The 23632-nt window shown below is 35.0% G+C and overlaps 1 long non-coding RNA gene across 1 annotated transcript; it reads right to left on the bottom strand.

Moving 5' to 3' along the window:
* Positions 1 to 5185: 5185 nt before the first annotated feature.
* On the bottom strand, positions 5186 to 19541 carry LOC127564883 (uncharacterized). Its single transcript, XR_007954382.1, has 3 exons — positions 19374 to 19541; positions 17433 to 17623; positions 5186 to 5571 (listed from the first exon to the last, which is right to left on the bottom strand). It is a non-coding gene; the product is annotated as an uncharacterized LOC127564883 (long non-coding RNA).
* Between the last annotated feature and the right edge of the window lie 4091 nt (positions 19542 to 23632).

The following is a 23632-nucleotide window of genomic DNA, read 5'->3' as shown; positions in this document are numbered from 1 at the left end:
ATTGAGACAGTTTTCCTTTAAAATGTCTTGAAATACGATGTGCAAGCTTTTTTTATCATGCTTTTCAGTTAGTCCATTAATTCTTATATTATCTTTCCTCCATCTGTTTTCCAGGTTAGCTGTTTTTCCAGTGAAATATTTCACATTTTCTTATGCATTTCAAACTTTTGACTGTTTTATTATTTCTTGATATCTCATGGAGTCATTATCTTCCAGTTGGTCAAATCAAATTTTTAAGCAATTATTTTCTTCAGTTTGCTTTTTCCTTTTGAGCAATTTTGTTTTTTAAGGAGTTCTTTTCTTCAATCAATTTTATGACTTTTTTATCATTAGGTAAATTTTGTTTTTTAAAGTATTATTTTCTTTGGTATTTTCTATGTCTTTTAAAAACACCAGATGATTAATTCTTTATCATAGTTTTCTTGTATTACTCTCAGTTATTCACTAATTTTTCCTGCATTACTCTTATCTCTGTCTTTAATTCTTCCAAGAAGCCTTTTTGCGTTTGTGCCCAATTAATATTTTTCCTGAAGACTCTATAGGTTTTTTTTTTAAAAACATTATTGTTTTCTTCAGAGTTTGTGTCTTGGTCTTCCCTGCCACCATATTAGATTTTTTTTCTGTTTTTGTTATTTTTGCTTATTTTTCAATTCATTTTCTTGATTTTTTTTAATGTTTAAATTGGGCTCTGCTCACCCAGGTATGAAGAGATGCTGCCCTAAGCATCAGGCTTTTTATTGTACTCCTATTTTCTGAGCTAGTTCTGGGAGTCTCCAAGTTTTCAATCCTTCCAAAGTGGTGTGATATGGGGAGAGATGTGGTCACCACTACCCTATTCTGTGCTTTACCCAACAAGGGCCTCTATTCTCCTGCAGCCACACTAGGACTTCTCTTGGCTTTGGAACTATTACCAGGACCCTTGTTTTCCTGTGATCACAAGTGCTAGAACTCCTTTCTGCCTTGGGACTGGGACCAGGAGCTTTCTCTTTTGTGACTAATCACAAATGCTCCTCTCTGCCCCAGAAATGTAATCCAGAACTCTGCCAAATAACACTAGGCCCTGCACCCAGGACCAGCAGAGGGTCCCCTGTCATCTCTTTCTCACCATTTGTCTGACTTCCTACTGCTGCTGTCACAGCCGTCTCTTTGATGCTTCCTCTGGGTGCCCTCCTCCCTACCTTGCTGTCATACATCTCTTTTGCTGTCCTTCTAAGTTGTCTTACGCCTAAAAACTGGCTCACCCTAGCCTTATGTTGGCTCTGTCACTCCAAAATTCAATTTTAGGTTTTATTTAAAACTTTTTTGGAGTAGGATACAGGGTAAGTCTGGCTGAGTTGCTATTTCTAATCTGCCATCTTGGCTCTGCCTCTTTACTCATGAGTTTTTAATTGCAATATTTAATCATCTTTTTTCAGTCTTTATCCTTTTTGCTCTCTGGAGCTTTTGACACTGTCAATCACTCTCTTCTCTCTAGAATTCCATAGTGCTGCTTAGTGTTGGTTCTCCTTTTACATAATTGATGACCTTCTTGGTCTACTTTGGCAATATTTTTTTCCTAGTCATACCTGCTAATTGTGGGTATCCCAAGGCACCTGTCCTGGGCCCTCTCTTTTCCCTCTATATTATTTCTTTTGATAGTTCTTGGATCTACTTATCCAGTGCTAACTTCTCTGAAGACCTCTAGACTTCCACAACTGGATATCTTGCATGCCCTGTAGACCTCTTAATCTCATGAACATAACCAACACTGAATGCATTATCTTTCTCCCCAAATTCTTTCCCCTGCCAACCTCTCCTATTATTGTTAAGGGTATCATTATCCTACAGGTTCCCTAGGCTTACATCAAGGTGTCATGCCTGCCTTTTCACTCTCCCTTCACATTCAATTTGCTGCTAAGGTCAGTTGATTTTATCTTAATGGCATCTCTTGAATTGACTCCCTATATTGCCAGAATCAAATATAAAATACTTTGTTTAGAGTTCAGAGCTCTATATTCAAGCTCCCACCAACTTTCCCAGTCATCTCACATTTTATAATACACCCCAGCCCATTCTCTTCTGTCCAGTGACAATGACTCCTGCTATTCTTCAAATAGGACCTTCCATTTGTGGACTCCAGGCATTTCCACTGGCTATCTCCATGGCTGGAATTCTCTCTCTCCTCTCATCATTACCGCTTGACTCCTCTGGCTTCCTTCAAGTTCAAGCTAAATCTTATCTTCTATCCTTCTCAATTCTAGTTTCTTCCCTCTATTGAGTATTTCTTATTTATTCTAGATAGAGCATATTTGTACATATTTATTACTTGTCTCCTTATTAAATTGTGAGCTTCTTGAGGGCAGAAATTTGTCTTTTGCTTTTCTTTGTATTATACCAGGCATAATGCCTTATACATAACAAGTACTTAAGAAATGTTTATCGTATGATTAATTTTATGCTGTTAGAAAGCAAGTACTAGAAAGAGCAGGCAAATTGGTGGAGTATTAGGAAGCTAGATAACTAACTTCTCTCTATCAAATTCCTCCAAATTTATCTAGAAAGTGCACCAGAATTCTGATGGGGAGAACCAGGAAAAACTCAAATATAATAAAATAATAATAATAATAATTTTTTAGCCAAGTGTGTCTTGAGAAAATAGGCAGATGCATCTTCAATCACTGAGGATATGATCTGGTCAGAAGCTCATTATACATGGAACACTCTAGTACATGGGGACAGATTGTGCACCAGGAGGTCCCAGATCATAATGGAGCCCCACTAGAACTGTCCTGGCACTGAATAGAGATGAGTACCAAGTGACAACTTTGTCTCCCAGTACCCAACTCCAGGTTGCAGATCCAGGAGGCCTGAAAAAGGGGCCTACACACAAGAGTGGAGTTACTAAGTAAGAAGGTTCTGACTGGCGTCCAGACATTTACACACTAAGAATTAAATCTGCTGTTACAAAAGAGGGAAACAGCATTTTAAGATTGTAGAAGGTGGTAGAAAATTCATTGAAAAATGAATCATAGAGATAATATCTGATATAGAAATTCAGAGGAAGGAGAAATCATGTCAGAAGGAGGAAGTTCAGAAGCAAGCAAGTGATGTGGTTCATACCTTAGGAGCAGAACAGAATCCCAGTTCTATCATCGATTCCACCCTGTAGAGGAATCTCGAGGGCACAAATCCCAGACCAAAGCAATTCTATTATTCCATTATTCTGAACCAACAGAGATTTCCAGATGACTGAGAAGGCTGAGTCCAGAATCACTCTAATGTTGTTCAGATCAAAACCAGATCAGGAACTTGCAGACCCAGACCAGAGAGGCAGCAATCAGATTGGCCCTGGTTCAGAACACTGAAAGCACTGAAAGCTTGTAGGTCCCCGGCCTGTTGCTGAAATATCACAACATTCAATAGAAACACTCAAGAAAACAACTATAGGATTAACACAAACTTTTCCTCTAGAAGTGTGGCAGAACCCAATCTTAACATAAAGTAGAAAGTCAAGAAATAAGCTGGGAAAATGAGCGTGCAAACAAGAATCTCACCAAAAAAAATCTATTATGGTGTCAGAAAAGCTCAAAATACAATCCCAGAAGTAGAGAGTTACACCAAAGCATTTACAAGCAAAAGTGCAAACTCAAAACATAGCTTGGGCACAGTCTCATTATGAATTCCTAAAAGACATGAAGCAATGACTTTCTTTTCTTTTTTTTTTTTTTAAATAATTAAATATGATTTCATAAATGAAATGAAAAAGCTTTAAAAATTCTAAAAGAAATGATAGCTGTAAAGAATTGAAAATCGAGGAGATGCTCATTAATTGGGGAATAATTGAGCAAGGTGCTGCACATGAATGTGAAGAAATGCTATTATGGTATAAGATGATTTCTGAAAAATTTGGGAAGACATATAAACTGATACAAAATAAAGTGAGAAGAACCAGGAGAACATTATACACAATAAAACATCAATGTTGTAAGGATGATCAAATGTGAAAGACTTTGCTACAGTGATCAAAACAATGATATTCAAAGGACCCATGATGAAAAAATGCTATCTACCTTTAGAGAAAACTGATGAAATTTGAATGTAGATTGAAGCATTCTTTTTCAAACTTTCCTTATGAGATTGCCCTCATTGATTTTGTCAATCTCATCAAAAGGGATTCCCCTTTTGATTTTTTCCATTTTCCCTTTTACATTGTCTCCCCTCAAAAGTCACAAGAAATTCTTGATAAACTGTTTATCTTTGATCTAAAAGAGATTGCCAAATGATCATTCTTTTAAATAATCTATTGACCTTGTTAATAAATGACTAAATTTCTCCCCCCAAAAAATCTTTTCCTTATTTTCTTTTTTGGTTTTTGGTCTGAGTTTTCTTTTGTAACATGAATGTAACATGGAAATATTTTTCCATGATTTCACATGTATAATTGATATCAATGCCTGCCTTCTCTAAGAGACAGAGGTGGAAGAAAGAGACAGAATTTGGAACTTAAATTTTTAAAAATATTAAAAAAATTTTTTTACATGTAATTGGAAAATGTTTAACAAAATAAAATACATTTTTAAAAAATGACAACTATAGAAGAAAGAATTGGAAAGGGAATTAATAGCTTTGGCACTAGTGGTGAAAAATCTTGTTAAAGCAACAAATGATCTGACAATTAGAATGGTCTAAACAGAAGCCAATAACTCCACAAGATGAAAAGGAATGTTAAAATAAAGTCAAACAATTGAAAATATACAGGAAAAAGGTGAAATATCTCATGGCACAAAAGGTGACCTGGAAAACAGATTGAAGAGAAAAAAATTTAAGAATTCTTGGACCATCTTATCATGACCCTCCCCTCACCTAGAGACTAGACAGAATGTCAAGAAACTTTTAAAAAACACTGTCCAGATTATCTAGAACCAAAGGGAAAAGTGGCAATAGAAAGAATCAATCAGGTACCTTTGAAAGAAACCCAAAAATGAAAACTCCAAGGAACCCAACATACAAAATCCAGAATGCAAGCAGCCAGAAAGAAAGCATTCAAATACTGAAAGAGTCATAGTTTGGATCATACAGGATTTAGCAGACACTACTAAAAGGGAGCAGAGAATTTGGCATACACTATTCCAGAAGGCAAAAGATATGTTTATAAGTCAAAAATAGTTTACCCAGCAAAACTGAATCTAATATTAAAGGAGGAAAAAATGAGTGTTTAATGAAATCAGTCTTTCAAGTATTAATGTACAAAAAACCCAGAACTGTATAGAAACTTTGAAATTCAAACATAGGAATGAAGAGAAATATCTAAAATAAACATGAATGAACAATGATAAGGGACTAAGTAGGGGTAGTTTTTTTTCTAATATGGAGAGATGATATATGTCTCCCCACTAAAGTCTATCATTTTGATTCAGACCATTTCCAGTAGTCTTGTGATGAAGAAAGCCATCTGCACCCAGAGAGAGGACTATGAGAACTGAATGTGGATCACAACATAGCATTTTCACCCTTTTTGTTGTTGTTTCCTTGCATTTTGTTTTCTTTTTCATTTTTCCTTTTTGATCTGATTTTTCTTGTGCATCATGAAACCTGTAAAAAAAATGTATATATATATATATATATATATATATATATATATATATATATATATATATATATATATATATATATATATGAATTGCACATATTTAACATATATTAGATTACTTGCTGTCTGGGGGAAGGAATGGGAAGAAGGAAGGGGAAAATGTTAGAACACAAGATTTTTCAAGGGTGAATGTTGAAAATTATCTGTGCATATGTTTTGAAAATAAAAAAGTTTTAATAAAAATAAAGTCTATCATCTTCATGAGTGATGGAGTCTCAGTAAATAAAGCTGGGAAGGGGTTCTGTTATGTTCTGACTAACTAACTAATAAAAGAACATTGGGATGAAAAAGACATACAGAGTTAGATGGGGAACATACTGAGGGAAAGAAAAAGAGGAAAAGAATTTAGGAAAAGTTATCTCATATAATTAGGAACTTCAAGTATTAATTTATACCAAGAAAATGAGACAACATACCAAAATTTATGGGATGCAGCCAAAGTGTTTATTAGGGGAAATTTTATATGTTATATGTTTACTTGCATAAAAGAGAGAATGAGCTTCCAACTTAAAAAAAAAAAAAACTAGAAAAAGAACAAATTAAAAACCCTCAATCAAATATCAAATTTGAAATTCTGAAAATAAAAGGGAGATTAATAAAATTGAAAGTAAGAAAACTATTGAATTAATAGATAAAAATAAGAGTTGGTTTTATGAAAAAAATTAATAACATAGATAAACCTTTTATTAATTCGATTAGAAAAAAGAAAGTAGAAAATTGTTATGGGCCAGAACTCTGAATTTGAAACAAAGGATTGTTACAAGATACTAAGTCAGTGGAATTAATGACAGTGGTTAAATCTATTTTAGCATTTATTTATCTTAAAAAAATAATGGTTTCCTAGTGATATAATGATTGGTTTATACTCAGTGTAGAGCATATAAGCTAGAAGCCTCAGCCAGGTAGATATTCAGAGAGCTAGAGGGAAGTTGGCAGAGGCAGAGAAGGCAAAGGACTGGTGGCAGGAGCTCAAGCTCCTGGAACCAAGGAGAGAGATAGGCCTCTAAGTAAGCTAGCTGAGTCCCAAGGGAAGGAGATAGGACTTTGAAAGAGAAAATAAAAGATTTGGACTTTAACACCTGGCTACAGTTTGTGGTGATTACTCTGACTGAAAAGAAGGCTGCCCCCAGAGACCTTGAGGAAACAGAAAAAGAAAACATTACAGAAATCAAATTCATAGTCTCAAAAATGAAAAGGGAAGAACTTTCCACAAATGAAGAGGAAATTAGCGCAATAATTAGGAGTTATTTTGCTCAATTATATGTCAACAAATTTGATAATCTAGGTGAAATTGAGGAATACCTATAGAAATATAGATTGCCCAGATTAACAGAAGAGGAAATAAATTGTTTAAATAGTCTCATTTTAGAAAAAGAAATAGAAAAAGCTATTAATCAACTCCCTAAGAAAAAATCTCCAGGGCTAGATGGACTTACATATGAATTCTTCCAAACATTTAAAGAATAATTAATTTAGATACTATACAAACTATTTGAAAAAATAGGGAAAGAAGGAGTCCTTCCCAATTTCTCTAATGACACAGATATGGTGCTGATACCTAAACTGGTAGGATCAAAACAGAGAAAGAAAATTATAGACCAATTTTCCTAATGGATATTGATGCAAAAATCTTAAATAAAATATTAGCAAAGAGAACATAGAAAATCATCCCCAGGAAAATATACTATGACTAAGTAGGATTTATATCAGGAATGCAGGACTGGTTCAATATTAGGAAAACTATTAGCATAATTGACTATAATCAATAACCAAACTAACAAAAATCATATGATTATCTCAATTGATGCAGAAAAAGCATTTGATAAAATCCAACATGCATTCCTATTAAAAACATTAGAGAACCTTAAAATGATTAATAGCATCTATTTAAAACCATCAGCAAGTATCATATATAATGAGGACAAACTAGAACCATTCCCAATAAAGTCAGGAGTAAAACAAGGCTGCTCACTATAACCCTTAGTATACAGTACTATTTGTATTAGAAATGTTAGCTTTGGCAATAAGAGAAGAAAAAAGAGATTAAAAGAATTAGAACAGGTAATGAGAAAACAAAATTATCACTCTTTGAAGATGATATAATGGGGTATACTTAGAGAACCCTAGAGATTCTACTAAAAAAAATACTAGAAACAGTTCACAATTTTAGCAAAGTTGCAGGAAACAAAATAAATCTACATAAATTATCAGCATTTTTATATATTACCAACAAAATCTGGCAGCAAGAAATACAAAAAGAAATTCCATTCAAAATTATTGTCGATAGTATAAAATATTTGGGAATTTATCTGCCAAGGAAAAGTCTGGAACTATATGAACAAAACTACAAAACACTTTCCACACAAATAAAGTCAGATCTAATCAGTGAAGTGCTCATGGGTAGGCAAAGCAAATATAATAAAAATGACAATACTACCTAAATTAATCTACTTATTTAGTGCAATGCCAATCAAACTCCTAAGAAGTTATTTTATAGATTTAGAAAAAAATAGAAAAAAAAAAGTTCATCTGGAAGAACAAAAGGTCAAAAATTTCAAGGATATTAGTGAAAAAAAAAATGCCAGTGAAATTGGCCTAGCTGTGCCAGACCTAAAACTATATTATAAAGCAGTGATCATCAAAACCATTTGATATTGGCTAAGAAATAAAGCAGTCTATCAGTGAAATAGGTTAGGATCACAAGAGAAAATAGTCAATAACTATAACAATCTAGTGTTTGACAAACTCAAAAACCCCAGCTTTTGGGATAAACACTCACTATTTGGTAAAAACTGCTGAGAAAATTGGAAACTAGTATGGAAGAAATTAGGGCTTGACCCATACCTAACACCACATACCAAGATAAGATCTAAATCGGTTCATGATTTGGACATAAAGAGTGATATTATAAGCAAATTAGAAAAACATAGGATAGTTTACCTCTCAGATCTGTGGAGAAGGAAGAAATTTGTGTCCAAAGAAGAATGGAACTCATAATTAAACACCAGATAGATAATTTTAATTATATTAAATTAAAAAAATTTTGTACAAACAAAACTAATTCAGACAAGATCAGAAGGGAAGCAATAAATTGAGAAGTCATTTTTACATTTAATGATTCTGATAAAGGCCTCATTTAAAAATATAAAGAGAATTGACTCAAATTTATAAGAACTCAAGCCATTCTCTAATTGATAAATAGTCAAAAGATATGAACAGACAATTTTCATATGAAGAAATTAAAACCATTTCTAATCATATGAGAAGATGCTCTAAATCACTATTGATTAGAGAAATGCAAATTAAGACAACTCTGAGTGTGTACCACTCCACACCTGTCAGATTGACTAAGATGACAGGAAATAACAATGATGAATGTTGGAGGGGATATGGGAAAACTGGGACACTGATGCATTGTTAGTGAAGTTGTGAACAGATCTAATCATTCTGGAAAGCAACTATGCTCAAAAAGTTATCAAACTGTGCATACCCTTTGATCCAGCAGTGTTACTACTGGGCTTATATCTCAAAGAGATCTTAAAGGAGGGAAAGGGATCCACATATGCAAAAATGTTTATGGCAGCCCTCTTTGTAGTAGCAAGAAACTGGAAACTGAGTGGATGCCTATCAATTGGAAAATGGCTGAAAAAATTATGGTATATGAATGTGGAATATTATTGTTTTATAAAAAACGATCAACAGGAAGATTTCAGAGAGGCCTGGAACGACTTACATGAACTGATGCTAAGTGAAATAAGCAGAATCAGAAGATCACTATACATGGCAACATCAGTATTATACAATAATCGATTCTAATGAACATGACTCTTTCCAACAATGAGATGATTGTTGTTAGTTCCAATGATCTTGTGATGAAGAGAGCCATCTACACTGTGGGAACTGAATGTGGATTACAGCATAGCATTCTCACTCTTTTTGTTGTTGTTCACTTGCATTTTGTTTTCTTATTCATTTACTTCCTTTTTTAATCTGATTTTTCTTGTGCAGCAAGAGAATTATATAACTATATTTATACATATTGGATTTAACATATATTTTAACATGTTTAACACATATTGGATTGCTTGCCATCTGGGGAAGGGGTGAGGGGAAGGAGGAGAAAATCTGAAACACAAGGCTATGCAAGAGTCAATGTTGTTAAATTATCTGTGCATATGTTTTGAAAATAAAAAGCTTTAAAAATAATAATTTTACAGAAAAGCAGTATTCAAAATATGAAAATTATTTTATCTATAGCTGTTTAACAAAATATTTTGATAAATATAAATAAGTTCTTTATGTATTTTTCCCTAATAATAATTTTACATGTAAGTTTGTTTCCATTTTTAAAAATAGGCTCCAATAAACATGTTTTTAAAAATAAAAATAAAAATTTCACTTTTCTGTAATAAAAATTGGCTCTGTAAATCACTCCTTATCTCTGACCCCTGAAGAGATAGGTGACCTAATATGTTATATAAATATTGGCTTTGCAAATTAAATCATAGATGACTCACTAACTTTGTCCTCTGTTTCCTTTATATTTCAGATAATTAATTTTAACAAGGGGCAGCAAAAGGGAAAGTATGTTAAGAAAGGTTTTAGTTCTAAACAAAATAAACTAAGAATGTACAAAAAATGTTCTGTTCATTTTGACTTGTTATAGACATGACTTCTGAGAGGATGGACCTAATCTGGTCAATCAGAAACATAACAGTATAGTTATTGATTAGAGCAAACTTTTTGCCCTAATATGGTAGAATGCCATTTTGCCAGTTGGAGATAGCTGGAGACAGGTTGGGCAGGAATCCTTACTTAGATTCTAACTATTGTTAGAAGAATTATTTGTTTCTATGCCTAGGGCAACTTATCATTGATGTCCATATTGTCAATGGATCCATTCCCTGGTGTCTGCTGTTCTTGTAACAACTCCAATCTTGTTATTTAACATTGCTGGTGGGAGCTGACATGCCCTACAAACAATTGTAGTGGGAGACATTTACAAAATTTCTTATTGATTCTGAAGCCAAAAGGGAGAACATTTGATTGTCCAGTCTCATGTTCTGCAGGACTCAGGACACATAGTCAAATGACTACCAGTTGTCCAGAAATTAAGATTGATGAAAATAGATGAAAATATTCATTCCATTTCTCAATGATCTTTCATATGCCTGGAGTTTAGAACCCTGAAAGGACTTTCTATAGTATCTCCTATTAATGGATTAATAATAGCTGCTGAGGTTCAGTTATGTATATCTCTATTATAGCAAATGGAACCATTTGTTCCTCAGGAGCCATATCCTTATAAATGCCCTTTGAGTCAATAGAGGAGTCATAGTTTTAGAGTCTGGATAGAAGTCATCAGTCTCAGTACAATCAATACCTATTTGTGTCTTTGTGAAGGCAATTAGCACAGGAAGGATCTAGGCAAGTATGTTTTTCAAGTACCATTTCCATTTAGTACTAGAAGCCTCTTTGAGTAGATGTGCGCCCCTCATCTTGTCATAGGGACCAACTTACATATTTAACCTGTAATAGTCAACTATGGTTAAAGTATGTTGGTATGACTTTATATCATCTGTTTTTTGATTGAATGGGGTGAACCCTGAATTTTTTAAAAAACCAAAATCATATAGACTCCCAAGGCCTCATCTATCTTCATCAATATTAGATCATGACTGTAGTAGGATACAAAGGAGTCAAATCACACTCTGAAAAAAATTCTAAGTATGACAAACCTGATTAAAACGCAATTGGAAAATGTTTAACAAAATAAATAAAAATAAGATAAAATGTAGATACTATTATTGTGTTGTTTTCTAAGTTGATATGCAATCTATAGGGATCCATTTCTATTTGAGTTTGACACAAATGGTAAAAGTCATTTTGCTCTGGAAAGAAGGTTTTTTAAATATTTTATTTTTCCTGGGTATACATAACAAAATTTTTTAAACACTTGTTTTTAAAACTTTGAGTTCTAGATTCTCTCCCTTGCCTCTTCCCACCTTTCCATTAAAAAGGCACATATGAAGTTATACAAAACATTTCCATAAAAGTAATGTTGTGAAAGAAAACATAGACTTTCCTCCTCCCCCAAAAACCCTTAAGAAAAAAAATTTCTGAAAGGTATGCTTCAATTTGTATTCAGAAACAATCAATTTTTTTTGTCTGGTTATGGATAGCATTTTTCATCATAAGTCCTTGGATCATTGTATTGCTGAGAACAGCGAAGTCATTCATGGCTGATTATCCTGCAAGATTGCTATTATTTTGTACTTTGAATGAGCTCATGGAGGACTTTCCAGAGAGCATCTTACTCATTATTTGTTAGAGAACAATAGTATTCTAATATAATCACATACCACAATTTATTCAGCCATTCCCCAATTGATGGGCATCTCCTCAGTTTCCAATTCTTTATTCTATGACAAGAGCTTATAAATATTTTTGTACAGATAGATCCTTTTCCTTTTTAAAAAATCCCTTTTGAGATTCATGCCCAGTAGTGATACTGTTAGATCAATTTGCATGATTTTATAATTCTTTGGCATAGTTCCAAATTACTCTACAGAATGATTACATCAGTTCACAATTTTATTATCAATGCATTAATATCTCATTTTCTTCATATTCCTTCCAACCTTTTGTCATTTCCCTCTTTTGGCCCATTAGTCAATGGAATAGTTATGAAGTAGCATTTCAGAATTGTTTTAATTTTCATTTATCCAATCAATATTGAGTTGGAGTGTTTTTTTTTTAATATGACTATAAATACCTTGATTAATTCATCTGAAAACTATTCATATCTTTTGCTTTTGATTGCTATTATATATGATTCCAGTTCCTGCTACTTTTATTGTAGCTGATGATAAGTCCTATACAATTATAGTTCCAGCTTATTTGGATTGTTGTTTTTTTCTTGATTTTTGCAAAATTTTCTCTTTGATCTAAGATTTTTGAAATTTCACAATAATATTGTTATTCTGTCTTTGAACCAATTCCAGCGAGAGTCAGGTTTACTCCCTCCTCCCTCCTCTTCCCCTCCACTAAAAGCTTTTTCTTGTCTCTTTTATAGCAGATAATTTATGTCATTTCAACTCTCCTTTTCCCTTACTCTCAGTACATTCCACTCCTGTGTCCTTTGTTTATATATATATATTCCTTCTAATTGCCATAATCATAAAAAGTCTTATAAGTATCATCCTCCCATGTATGAGAATAAATAGATCAACCTTATTGAGTCTCTAATGATTTCCCTTTCTTTATTACTCACATATGCTTCTTCTGAGACCTGTGTTTGAAGGTCAATTTTTTTAGTCAGCTCTGATCTTGTAAGACCTCTCTTTCACTGAATATGTACCTTTTTCCCCGAAAGATTACGCATAGTTTTTCTGGGTAGGTGATTCTTGGTTGTAATCCTGGCTTCATTACTCTCTGAAATATCATATTCCATGTCCTCTGATTCTTTAATGTAGATGTTTCTAAATCTTGTGTTATCATGACTGTGGCTCTGCTATATTTGAATTGTTTCTTTCTGGATGCTTACAATGATTTGGGGAGTTCTGGAGTTTGGCTATAATGTTCCTGGGAGTTTTCATCTTGGGCTTTCTTTCACAAAGTTATTGGTATATTCTTTCAATTTCTATTTTATCCTCTGGTTCTAGAATATTAGGACACTTTTTTCTTAATAATTTCTTGCAAGATGAAGTCTAGGCTCATTTTTTGATGATGACTTTCAGGTAGACCAATAATTTTAAAATAATATCTCCTGGATCTGTTTTCCAGGCTAATTTTTCCAGTGAGATATTTCACATTGTTTTCTATTTTTCATTCTATTGGTTTTATTTTATTTGCTAATTTCTTGTAGTCATTAGCTTCCGTTTACTCAAATCTAATTTCTAAATAATTATTTTCCTCAGTGAACTTTTGTACCTCCTTTCCCATTTGGTCAGTTTTGTTTTTTAAGGCATTCTTCTCATTAGCTTTTTGTACTTCCTTTTGCATCACTCTTCATTTGTCTTCCCACTTTTTCCTCTCTCTCTTACTAGATTTTCAAAATCCCTTTTCAGTTTTTCCAAGTCCTGAGACCAATTCTTATTCTTCTTGGAGGCTTTGGACATAGGAGTTTTGACTTTGTTATCTTCTGAGTATGTGTTTTGATCTTCCTTGTCAATAAGAGATTTTCTATGGTCAGAATCTTTTTCTGTCATTTGCTCATTTTTCCAGACTATTATTCAGTTTTTAACTCTATTTTAAAGTAGGGCTTTATTTCCAGGGTGGAGAATGCAATGTTCCAAACTTCAAGGACTTTGTATAGCTTCTTTCAGAGATCCTTCTAGGGATCTTTAAGTTTTGAGTTCTTCCAATATCATCCAAGGAGAACTATGGTTACCATTCTTCTGGTCTATACTCTGATCTGTGGCTGACTACAAGCACTCCTCCCCACTCTGAAAAGGGTTCCCACTTACTCTGGCTAAATTCTGTCTCAGTAAAGAATTCTCTAGTAAAGAAACCTTTATAGAACAATTGTTCAAATCCCTTACTATGGATTTATTATGGGCTTCCCCTGCCACCTCTGCCAACACTGGTTTGCTTACTCTAGTGAAACAAACCTTTTCTGCCCTACCTTCCAAATTGTCTTTGGTGCTTGTGGGTTGAGGTCTTGAAACTGTTTCTGTGGCCACTGATTCAGAGGCTCCAAGACCCACTCCTGGTGTAGGAGCCAGGGCTATGTTGGTGCAGTGTGGTGTTCTCTTCTTTTTTCTATAATATATGATGGTTCTCTGGGAGCAGGTTTCTTGGGGAGGTTTCTGGAGGCAGCCTTAGTTTCAGTTCAAAGTAATAATCACTTCAAATGCAGCCAGCTGATAAAATCCAAATGTTTATTTTCTCCTTCCAAGTTTTGTCTCTTTCCTTGGGCCTGGTTAGCTTTCCCGACTCCTGGCAATCTTCTGAACTGACTGACTGAAGCTCTAAGAGCTTCTTATATATGATCTTTTAAAGATGTGAATACAAAGGTTGACTCCTCCTCTGAGAGAGTGGGATTGTGGGTTTCTGACTTGTGAATCTCCTGAACTTGTGAACTCCAATGTGTGAGCTAATGTGTGAACTCTCAAAGGTGTGAGTTCTAATGTGTGAGCTCTAATGTGTGAATTCTTAAAGGTGCAAACTCAAGCACACAAGCATTGCTTCCATCAATTCCATTGAGTTACCACCTTGTTCAAGTTCTGGCTCATAATATCTTCGGCTTTCTTTTGATTTAGAACATAAGGTGATCATGACCTCCCTGACTCCTCAAGGAGGTGAGAACCCCAAAAAGAAGGTGATCACGCCTTCCCTGATTGCTCAAAAAAGAAATGAAAATACCATAAAAAGAAGGTGGTCATACCCTCCTTGACATCTCAGGAAGGGAGATGGGAAATGGGAAATCAAATCAGATTAGTGGGTTTCTGAAGGGGCTCACTTGAAACAGGTATACATAAATCCATCAATATGGGAGGTATTACACATAATTACATAGATTACATAAGCACATAGCAATCTAACATAGGCTAGTAGTAATGTAACAAATAACATGAATCAACTTGAAGAATTTATATATGTCCAAAAGTCCTAGCAATAGTTCAAAAGGAATCCATTGTCCATTAGTTCATGTGTCAGGAATCCAATAATTCCTGAAAGCTTTGAAGTGCTGCAATAGTCTCAACAACAATTTTTCATCTCAAGGAATCCAATGATTCCTTCTGGGTTTTGTTCATCTTGTGTTAGGGAATCCAATGATTCCTGAAGATTTTAAAGTTCTTTTAACAGTCTCATTGTCAGCCATGCTCTTTCAGTGTCAGATGTTTCTTTAAATCCTCTCCTTTGTTTTGAGTTTTTCTCTTTTTCTGTTTCTCTCAGATGGACAATGCGAATACGGCTCGTTGGCACCCATCTGATTCCTTCGCCCTCTGTAGAAATACAAGTGAACACTCTCTCCCAGGCAGTTAATGTATCTAATTCCCTTCTATTTACCACTTTTGGGATTTCTCCTCATCATCTGGCAATTACATTGGAGCTGTTTGCATTGGACACTGCCCTGTTGGGTTAAAAAGCCTGTATTCTCTCCAATTGTAATCCTTATTGCTTTTCTATTGGTTGATCACATCAGAGTCCTGACCTTCTAAAGACTCTCTGGGTGTAACCTCAGCTGCCATCATGCCCCACCTGTCTTTTGATTAATATCTTGGAGCTGGGCCCTGCCTCTCATTTCTCTGGGTCAATCTACATTCAAAAGCCCAGTGAAAGCCTCGGTTACATTTTGGACATGGGGTTTTGGGTTTTATTCTCTTACCCTGTCCTCTCACTCTATCTCTGTATCTGCATTGGGCTCTCAATTGTCCAACTTTTCCACAATGAAAACATCAACAAGTTTCTCTAGAAGTCCCTTGCCAAGAGGGACCCTATCTTCCCATGTTCATCATAGTTTGGGTATAATAAGCATTTGTGCCCACTGTGGCACAGCATTTTATGATCTCTTCTAAAGGAGTATCTATGTCTAGTCCCCATATAATTCTTTTGCAAATCTCATTGGCATTTTCCTTAGCCAGATGTCTGGTCATTATTTCTGTGGCTGCATTATCTCCAATAGTTCTGATTACAGTTGTTTTCAAACGTCCCACAAAATCTATAAAAGGTTCATTGGGACTTTGCTCTATTTTTGTGAAGGCTTTACATCCATCTTTCTGCCCGGGGAGAGAACCCCAAGCTTTTATTGCAGCCTTAGAAATTGCTCATACACTGGTATGGGATAATAAATCTATTCTGAATTCTCTCCATCCTGACCTTCATCAGCTAGTTGTTCAAAAGCTATTTGTACATTAGCTCCTGTTTGCCTATTGCATTGGGCTTGAATCCTATATAATTCACGAAACTCTGAAAGCCATGACAAATTTTGTCCAGGTTCTAACATGTCCTAGCTATGGATTTCCAATCATTCGGGGTTAAGATTTCATAAGACAAATTATCTAGTAACATCTTAACATAAGATGATGTAGCCCCATAAAGAGTGCAACCCTTTTAAAAATCCTTAATTTTTTCCAAATTAAAAGGAGTGTATCTTCTCCCTTTTTGACCTGAACAGTCAAGCTCTTCAATCACAGGACAGGCATTTATAAAATCAGATACATCTTGTCCTTCATTTTTTGCCTTAATTAATGCCTTTTCTAATCTTGTCATAGGCTCCTTAATAGATGGTTCTGACTGTGTTACTGCCTCTCCCCCTCCTCCTTCTTCCTCCACCCATGAAGGGTTAATTGAGGGGGGAGGGTCATGAGATGAGGAATGATCTAATTTCTCCTGCTGTGAAGTATCACACTCAAAATTATACTTAACTCCATTCTTATCTGATTCTTCTTCCTTTTCACCTAGTTTAGTTGGCACCTCCCCTTCCTGCTCTTTCTTCTTTTTCTTCATTCTAACACTTATATAATTTCCTAAAGCCAGTTGTATTAAATTATATGTATTAAGTATGTTTTTGGAAATTGAGTCAGGTCCATTTTTATTGTAGAATTGACAAAGATCCTCTCCTACTAATTTCCAATTCTTTTTCTATAGAGAAACAAGGACATATGTACTTTACAGTTTCTAAAAGTTCAGTGATCTGCTACCAAATTATAATCAAACCTTGGTTTTTCATAACCTTGACAATGCTCTCTAAACATTTTCCTTGAACAGAAGCACAAGGCTGTTTTCTAAATATTTGTCCCATTTTAGCTGAAATTCTACTTTGACTCTTTTAACAAAATTTCTTTGTTGTACTCACCCTAATTTCTGGGTTGAGAAGACTTTTCCACTGCAATCAGGATCTGAGATCAGCCCCACGTTGGACGCCAAAATGGGGTGTTCTCTTCTTTTTCTATAATATATGATGGTTCTCTGGGATCAGGTTTCTTGGGGAGGTTTCTGGAGGTAGCCTTAGTTTCAGTTCAAAGTAATAATCACTTCAGCAGCCAGCTGCATTTTGGGGACAAAAGTTTGGCAAAGGTCAAAGGAGAATTTGAAAACTATCTTTGTGTATATTTTGGGGAAAATGCTGTTAAAAATAAAATTAATTGACCATTTGATATTGTAAAAAAATAAATAAATAAATAAGGTGAGCTGAAACAATCAAGTACTCCTGTTTCCTATGTTTTCATCACAAGAGAAGAAATGCCCATGCTATTAACTACATGAGATGGTTCAGGATTTCCATTTAGTTCTACCTAGAGTAATGTACATAGAAGTTGCTAAAATGGATGGCATAGATTATGAGTTTCCAAACTCCTTTTCACATTATTAAATCTCCTTTTATAATTTTCCTCTATTACTCTCATTTCTTTCCCCAGTTTTCCCCTCTACACCTCTTAGCTTTGTCCTTAACTCTTCTAAGAATTCTTTTTGGGCTTGAGTTCAATGAACATTTTTCTTTGAAGCTTTGGTTGTAACTATTTTTATATTATTATTTATATTATATATAATGATATTATTCTTCTGAGTTTGTGTCTTGTTCTTCTCTGCCACTGAAGTAGCTTTTTATGGTCAAATTATTTTTTTGTTTGTTTGCTCCTTGTTCCCCTTTAAAAAAACTATAAACTTTATGTTTTTTTTATTTTTTATTTTCAAAACATATGCAAGGATAATTTTTCAACACTGACCCTTGAAAAACTTTGTGTTCCAATTTTCCTTCCCCTTCCTCCATCCTCCTCCCTAGATGACATGTAATCTAATATATGTTAAACATGGTAAAATATATATGTATAAATTTTATGTTAAAGTTGATGCTCACCTGGGGGAAAGGAAGCATTATCTCAAATTTCAGTTTTTTTATGTTACTTTTGTTCAGAGCTAGTTCTGGGGGGTTTCCAAGGTAATGTGATATAGGCAAAGGTGTGGTCGCCATTCTCTTATTCTGTGCTTTGGTCTTTATCCAGGAAAGGCTTCTGCTCCTTTACACTCCCAAGTACTAGTGTTCTTTTTGGCTCTGGAATTGTGACCATGTTCCCTGCTCTCCCACAGTCCATAAGTGTCCCTGTCTGCTTTGGAACTATAACCAGAGCTCCTGCTCCCTTATGACCAAAAACACACGCTCCACTACACCCTGGGATGACAATTCAGAACTACATATGGACAATAGAGTTTCTAATCAGTGCCAGCCCTACCTAGTGCCTCTGAAGGGTCCCCTGTAATCTCCTGCTCACCAGTTGTTAGATCCTCTTACTGTCTCCAGATTGAGAGCTCCTAAAAGCTTCTGCTGCTGTTGTGGTTTTTATGTTTATGTGCCCAAGACTGGCTTCTGCCCCAGTAACAGATTTCTCCTGCTGACCTACTGAATTTTCTTAGACCAGAAAAATGATCTTCTTTAGTTTTTGCTGCTCCAAAATTTTATTTAAGTTTTATTTTAAAATTGTTTGAAGGGAAATGCTGAGACAGTGAGACTGGGCCACCTCTCAAACCATTTTCTTTAGAAATTTGCCTCCTTCCTGTCAGATCCTTAAGGGGAGCAGGTTGCAATGAGAAATCTTCATGGGACTATGTGCAAGTAACTACTCATCTCAGACATATCATAATGAACATTGCTTAATTGGAGGCTCAAATAAATGTAGTGAATTTGCTTAAAAGTATGTCCTCAGAGACATACAATCTCCCCCAGCTTAGAGAAATCTGCTAATAGTGGCTCAGCACTGGCTCCTTACTGTGCCCCAGAGCCATAGTTCCTGTGACTCACCAGGTTTCTATTTGAACTTCTGCAACCAAAGACGCTCCTTCTCCCCCAGGGCAGGGAGAGTCACTCCAGTTCAGGATCAGGAATAGAATAATCCTGGAACTTTCTTACCGCTGATGAGAATTCCTATGTCTCATGACTGATCTCAGCAAGAACTTGGACTTTGCTGTCAAAGATCATAGAATAAGTATCTGACAGATGTCTGTCATTACCTGGGACTATTAGGAAAGATCTGTCACCTGATACCAACCAGCTCCATTTACTGCCCCATAGCTTACACAATCCTGGAAAGCAGAGGCTTCTCTTTCTAGTTGCTAAATGCATCTCCCTTGTTAATTTTCACTCTAATTATGCTCACAATCCAGAACAGTAAACAGCCAGGGAGTGCTGGACTTGATACTTTCTTTATTCTCTAGGGAATTCTCTTGCATTACTCAATCTTGGGGAGCAAGAGCCTGCTCCCTGTCCCAGAGATAGAGAAGAGAAGGGAAGGCATATTTATGTAGTGGCTACTATGTGTCAGCCATATGGGCCACCATGTTAAGTGCTTCACAAGTATTGTTTTATTTGATCCTCAAAATAACCCTGCAAAATATATATTGATCTTATCCTTACTTTGTGGTTGAGGAAACTGACACAAACAGAGGTTAATTTTCAACAAATTGACATGAGCCACACTTACTATCCTTAAAAATTTCAAGTATTCAGAATATATGAGTGAGCCTGAGACCTGCCAGCACTTTGCACATAGTAAAGAAAAGAAAAATAAAAAGCTAGAAGGAGATTCCAGATAATATACATTACGACCAAACTGGGGTCCACCATCTCATTCAAGTTAGCAGGAGCAATAGGAACCTGACCTTGACAAAACGTCCCAATTTAGGAAGTAAAGCTGAAAAAAAAAAAAAAAACAGAGGACATTGATGATCACTAAATGTAATTGATGCAGGGGCTTTTTAGGACACAAACCTGTCCAGACTGCTCTAGTTCCTTACCAGTAATATTGCTCATCTCAAGATTCTTTCACTCCAGGGACTGTTCTTCTGATTGCTGAGTCCCTGGCCAGGATTACTATTTTACAAAATACCCTAGCCATGTTCAAGTCACTCTCCAGTCTGCGCCACTTCCTTATCAACAACCTTGACTCTTCCTCACTTCTCAAGTCCCCTTTTGGATTTGTTTTAGAGCAAGGTTCATGAGAATAGGGACTAGGGTTATGCTGGTAAATGTTTAAAAACTACTTCTCTAATACACATGCACACAACACAGTTAAATTTAACCGGTAATATTATCATTTCCTCTATTATTTAAGTCTAGACAATCAGCAAAACAATAAATCAAGTCTTGGTTTGTAGTTTTTGCTAATTTCTGAAGTATGAATGTGCATACTGAAAATTTAACAATTGATTCTCTTGAGCTGGTATGAGCTGGCTCCAGAATGTCCTGAAAAAGATCACCTTTGTTCTCTTTTATTTGTATCTCCATTACTTATCACAGTTCCTAGCCTATTTGTTGTTCAGACTATGACCACATTTGGAAATTCCTTGGCAAAGAGAGCAGAATGGTTTGCCATTTCCTTCTCCAGCTTATTTTACAGATGAATGAGATCTAACAAACAGGGTTAAATGACTTGTCCAGAGTGAAACAGTGAGTAAGTATTTTAAGATTTTAACTTGGGACTTCCCGACTTCAGGCCAGGTGCTCTATCCATCAGTCTGCCCTGCCTGGCATACAGTACAATACTTAAATTTAAAAAAAAATACTTTTATTTTTTCTAGTTATGCATGTATATTAACTTTTAAATACATATTTCTTTATGAATCATGTTGGAACAGAAAATTCAGAATAAAGGGGAAAACCCACAAGAAAAAAAAAAAGTGAACATAGAGTGTATTGATTTACATTCAGTCTCCATAGTTCTCTTTCTGGCTGCAGAGGGCATTTTCTATCCAAAATTTATTGGTTTTTTTCTTGGATCACTGAACTGCTGAGAAGAACCAAGTCTTTCACAGTTGAACATGGCACATTCTTGCTGTTACTGTGTACAATGTATTCCTAATTCTGCTTGTTTCTCTCAGCATCAGTATATGCAAATCTTTCTGAGCCTTTCTAAAATCAACTTGTTCATCATTTTTTATAAAACAATAATTTTTATAGAACAATTTTTATAGAACAACAATAACTCTATCCCTAGAGGGAGAGGCCCAGACATATCTGGGAGCCATCCCAACCACTCCCTACCTCCTAGCTATGTGCACCTGGAACCTGACCAGATTTGGGCTTGTCCAGGGTTTAAAAGCATAAAACATGAGCCTTCTCATTGGATCCCTCCAGAGATCAAATGATTTCCCAAGGTCCCATTCTGGAAACATGTGACAATACTGAGAAATACTTCATCCAATCAGTCCCATTCAACCATAACTTATTTAGTCATTCCCCAATCGATGGATATTTACTCATTTTCCAATTCTTTGCCATCACAAAAACAGCTGCTATAAATATTTTTGTACCTGTGAGTTCTTTTCCTTCCTTTATGATTTCCTTGGAATACATTTAGTATGCTAGTACTCTTCCTCATTCTGGGACTGTGACTCACGTATGGACAATGCATTAGAGTTCTGGACTCACTATCAGGACAGGGTCCCTTGTAACCTCCTTCTGCTCACTTGGCTGACCCTTTCCCATCTATGGGCTGAGAGCTCCAGAAGCTCTCAAATTCAGTCATTCCCAAGGTCTGCTGTGACTTGCTGGATCAAAAAGTATGCAGTTTTATAGCATTTTGGTCATAGTTCCAAATTGATCAATTCCACCAACAATGTATTAGTGTCCCAGTTTTCTTACATCCCCTCCAACATTTATCATCATCTTTTCTTGTCATTTTAGCCAATCTAAGAGGTGTGAAGTAGTACCTCAGAATTGTTTTCATTTGTATTTTTCTAATCAATAGTGAATTTTTTTATATGACTATAAATGACTTTAATTTCATCATCTGAAAGTTATATGTTTATATCCTTTGACTATTTATCAGTTGGGGAATGACCTGTGTTCTTATAAATTTGACACAGTTTTTTTATATATTTTAGAAATGAGGTCTTTATTAGAAACACTGACTATAAAAATTTTTCCCCAACTTTGTACTTCTTTTTAAATTTTGTTTGTGTTGGTTTTGTTTACACAAAAACTTTAATGTAATCAAAGTTGTACGTTTTGAATTTCATGATGTTCTCTAGTTCTTCTTTGATCATAAATTCCTCCCTTCTCCAAAGATCTGATAGATAAACTATCCTTTGCTCTCCTAATTTGCTTATGGTATTATGCTTTACACTGCAATCATGTAGCACAACACTTAATACATGTTTTATCTTTCTAGAGGAAAGAGCCTAGTCACTTAGTTGCCCTAAGTATCATTGTTTTAAAGAAACACTTGATGCATAAATATCTATGCAGTTAAAATAAGGGAATGGAACAGAATTATGCTTACTAAATGATGCATATCTTTTAACCCAGTCATATCATTACTAGACCTTTATCCTAATGAAATCAAATTGAAGGACAAAAGATCTATAGGTACAAAAATAGTCATAGAATTTTACTTATGGTAGCAAAGAACTAAAAATAAACTGGATGCCCATCAAATCGAAAATTTCCATAAAAATCATGGTATATGACTATAACAATAGAATATTATTAATATAATAGAAAAAATGACGAAAAGAATAGCTCTTGAGAAACCTGAGAAGAGTTGCATTAACTGATGTAGAGTGAAATGAGCAGATTCAGAGAATAAGCTAAACAATAATAATATTATAAATACAAATAACTTTGGAAGGTCAATGGAAAAATCACATTCTTCAGGATGGTAGTGTAAAGAAAGGCAGGAACTCAGCTCAGCTCTCCCAAATTCCCCTTCAGATAACTTCAAATTAATGCTAAATTCTGGAAACCAAGAAAAAACCAAAGTAAAACAGTTTTCTAGTCCGAGGAAAGTTAAGTGGGTAGGAAAGGTCTGTTTTATTGGGGTGGCATGGCAGCCACCCCCTGGCAAGTCAGCAGCAGACCTTGGGGATGACTGAATTTGAGAACCTCTGGACTTCTCAACCCACAGATGGGAAGGGGTCAGCCAAGTGAACAGAAGGAGATTACAAGGGATTCTGTCCTGATAGAGAGTGCAGAATTCTAATGCATTGTCCATACATGAGTCACAGTCCCAGAATGAGGATGAGCACTAGCATACTAAAGCAGGACTTCTTAAACTTTTTCCA

The sequence above is a fragment of the Antechinus flavipes genome, chromosome 5 (genome assembly GCF_016432865.1).
Source record: "Antechinus flavipes isolate AdamAnt ecotype Samford, QLD, Australia chromosome 5, AdamAnt_v2, whole genome shotgun sequence".
Classification (NCBI taxonomy): domain Eukaryota; kingdom Metazoa; phylum Chordata; class Mammalia; order Dasyuromorphia; family Dasyuridae; genus Antechinus; species Antechinus flavipes.
This window is presented reverse-complemented; position numbering and strand designations above follow the sequence as displayed.